Source organism: Vespula vulgaris, chromosome 21 (genome assembly GCF_905475345.1).
Source record: "Vespula vulgaris chromosome 21, iyVesVulg1.1, whole genome shotgun sequence".
Lineage (NCBI taxonomy): Eukaryota > Metazoa > Arthropoda > Insecta > Hymenoptera > Vespidae > Vespula > Vespula vulgaris.
The window spans coordinates 2,181,564-2,185,512 of record NC_066606.1 but is presented as its reverse complement, the minus strand read 5'-3'; the positions used below and the strand labels follow the sequence as shown (position 1 = coordinate 2,185,512).

Sequence of the window (3,949 nt, the reverse complement as noted above, 5' to 3'; positions counted from 1 at the left end):
TCTCTCTCTCTCTCTCTCTCTCTCTCTCTCTCTTTCGATTTTTCTTTCTTTTTCTCTTTTTTCTTCTCCTTCTTTCCTCTACGGGGCGTCGTCGGTTTCTTTCGAAACGAGCAAAGGACACGATCGGTGATCGTCACGCGCCATTCTCATTCCAACCAGAATTTAAGATACTTTTTCTTTTTTTCAATCTTAAAGTTACACGACAGTTCTAACAAATCTCGTAGACTCGTCTTACTTACTTATTTACTTACTTACTTACTTACTTACTTACTTACTTACTTATTTACTTACTTATTTACACGCACATATACATACACACGTGCATTCGTTTAAGCGTCGGAATTACTTACAGACACGCACACGCACTTATTTATGCGTCTAAATTACTTACAGACATGAACACGCACACGTACTTATTTAAACGTGTCTAAATTACTTGTATACATGCATACCCACGTATTCACACGTACAGACACACACGTATGCATATATGCACACGCGTGTGTACGCGTATAGAACGAAGATGATAGTTCACGGTATTCACGTCGCAAATCTGCCGAAAACGTGTGCTTCGCTTCACAATATTTACGGAAGAACGTTGTTCTCCATTATTCTTTGAAATAATCACCTTTGGATAACTATTCACGAGGCTAGTACCAAGAGAAAAAAATAATAATCTCCCAAAGAGAAATATTTGCACGGACGGACGATGGGCGAGTAATCGAATGGTGAAGAATGGGAGAGGGAGGAGGTGGGATGTGGCAGACGCACGCGTTCTTTTTTTAAGCTCGTTCCTTCTTGTTTTTTTCATTTTCTTTTTATTTCTTTTTTTTTTTTATTTCGATCCTGTCTTGCATCTTATTACTTATTACATATATCTATTATGAAAATCGATCTTTGTTAATTCGAAAAAAAGATATATATATATATATATATATCAATTTAACGCTTGAGAAATTATGAATAAGAAAAGAAAAGTAAAAAAATACAAGTGATAAAAAAAGGAAAAATAATCTAAGTAAGAAATATATGGTGGAATACATATATGAGAAGATTTCAATCTAAATTAATATAAGATTAAAAAGAGACAGAGAAAGAGATATATATATATATAAAATGTATTTAATATCATACATATACAATGTTTATACACGTATACAATGTATCCAATATCGTTTATCTCCTTGATCATTGGTCACGCTCGATCGGAAACTCTACTTTCACATGATCGACGATTCATCGATCTTTCCCAACTCCTCTCACAGCCGTGATCGTCTAGTGGTTAGGACCCTACGTTGTGGCCGTAGTAACCCAGGTTCGAATCCTGGTCACGGCAAATGCTATAACACTCTGTTAGAGAGCGTGTTGTGTTGCCTTTGCTCTAATAATTTCTCTCTCGAGCGAAAGACATTATTATTCATTGTCTAAAATTCGCTCGTTAAGAGATATATAAAAAGCAATTGTGCGACGGTGTTTATAGTAGAGGTTTATTTTTTTTCTCTTTTTTTTTCTTTCTCCCATTTTTTAATATTATTATTATTAGGGTTTATTATCAATTCGTCGCCCTCCCACATTTGTTTTTACGCACGATTCCCTTTTTCGATTGTTTCTTTTTCTTTTTCTTTTTCTTCTTTTATCCCTTTTCTTTCTCCCTCTTTCTATATCTACATCTATTTCTATCTATATCTCTATCGTTCGTCGTTTTTCTAAAATAATCGCAAGATTGAAAAACAATCGATCAACTTCCCACTTAAGAAAATTGCTTGAGAATTTCTGTATTAATCACGAAAAAGAGTATTGAAAATTACACGGAATGAAGTATCATTTTTAAATATGTAATATATATATGTATATAAAAAAAAAAAAAGGAAAAAGAAAAAGAAAAAAGCAAGAAGAAAAGAGAAGAAAAAAAGAAAAATCAATTAACAACGTCCCTCGTTAACACGTACGTTCGCCTTTGTTGTATCATTTTATACGTATAAAAAAAAGAAAAAAAAAAAAAAGAAAAAGAGAAATGAAAGAAAGAAAAGAAGAAAAAAGTCGACGAATTTTTTTGAGTTTCTCCTTCTCTCTCTCTCTCTCTCTTTCTTTTTTTTTCTTTTCTCAATTATTCTCAAGACGTTTTATCTCAATTAAGATTATCCCGACATTGAAAGTTCGAATATTAGTTAAACCGAACAGGATCGTTCTCCATACCGTATTTCACGGTTATAATCATTTCGTTATAGTTAAAAGCGATAACAGATAAGAAATATGTAAGTAATTGAGCGTGGAGGGAGTTAATGCGTTCGTTTTCGCACGTTTCGACGACGTTCGACCAATGGCTCGATCACGAATTCAAAGAACGCGTATTGCTTGGCGCCGGTCCATCGCTTTGATTGCGTTGGCCTGTAACTAACACGGTTATTATCTCCTCGAAGCCCGTTTTCGATCCTATCGAAGGGAAAGTCGAGAAGCCGTTTCTCCTTTCAGTCCGCAACTTATTTTTTCAGAAGAGTCTTTCATTATTCCTTTCTTTTGTCTTTTTCTCTTTTTTCTTTTTTCTTCTTTTGTTTTTACTTATTTATTATTATTATTTTTTTTTTTCTTTTCGTTTCGTTCAAAACGTCGCGTACAATAAGGTCGTACATGATGGGTTCAGGTTGATTGTAAATTAACGCCCGACTGAATATCCCTTCCTTTCTCTTCTCTTCATCACTCTAACCCTTTACTCCCCTACTTGTTAAAAGCGATAGCGAAATAATGCGTTAAGAGACGTTGTTACTGTGATTTCACGTGTGAAATATTTCGAGTTAATTTTAAATTGATCTCACGTGGCCTAGTTGATTAAGTTGAAACGAATTTACATTGGATGTAAAAAGAAAAGAAAAAAAAAAGAAACAAAAAGTAAAGAAACGGAAGAAAAAGGAAACAAGAAAAATTAGTGAAATCGATTAAACGAAATTTAAAAAGGAGAATAATCGATTATGTTCTTTAGTCCTTGATTAAAACTTTCAATATTAATTTACTGATTATTTATTCTATTAATTTATTAATTATTAATAAAATATTTCGATATTAATTTATAATAAACCAATGACGTCGGTACTGTCTCAAAGAAATAAAGTAATTTTTCTTTTTTTAATTTATATCAAACACTTACACAAACGTAATATAACATAATAGCAAACGAAAATGTTAAAACGATCTATTTAAAATCATCATCATCATCATCATCATCATCATCATCATCATCATCATCATCATGATCATCGTGATCCTCATCATATTCATATTCATATTCATAATGGTTGTCGTTCAGATCATAAAATCTCAGTCTCGGTATGTTTTTCTTGAAAAAGATACAAAATGGTTGAACACGGTGTACCAAAAGCGATTCGATTCGAGGGCGGATTTATTAGCTCGCGTGCCTTAAACCGGTGTTGCTTGTTAAGCCATCCTTCTTAACCGTGCACGCGGAAAACAAGCGTGTATAACCCTCTCATCCCTCTCCTCATCTTCTCATTCTCTCTCTCCTCTCCTCGCATCTTTCTGTATAGCTTTATCATCGACTATAAATTTTGGTAGCCGGTGCATTGAGCTTACGGAGAGAGCGTGAACGCAAAACCGTTCTAATTGGTAATAATTTACGAAGTCGCTGCTGCAACCGTTGTTCGTCGCTTTATTGCGAACGTACTCGCGCCATCTTTCAATGCTCGTCGATAACGCGATATCTATAACGAGATGGAACGAAATGGAGATAAGCGATCGCACGTAACTACCAATGTACATAACTCGACTTTCGAGAGAATGTTATAATTTTATTTAATCGATTCATTTTATTCTACGGATTTTCGTTCCATACTTTGGATTAACCAATATCGTGCTAAATGCACGTTGTGAACCGAACGTACTCGTCGATTTCTTTTTTTTTATTTGTTTTTTTTTTCTTTTTTTCTTCTTTCCTTCT

At 33.8% G+C, this 3,949-nt stretch overlaps 1 non-coding gene across 1 annotated transcript; it reads left to right on the top strand.

Annotated features, from left to right (window-relative positions):
• The first annotated feature begins 1,264 nt into the window (after positions 1-1,264).
• Trnah-gug (transfer RNA histidin (anticodon GUG)) lies at positions 1,265-1,336 on the top strand. Its single transcript has one exon. It is a non-coding gene; the product is annotated as a tRNA-His (tRNA).
• The last annotated feature ends 2,613 nt before the right edge of the window (positions 1,337-3,949 follow it).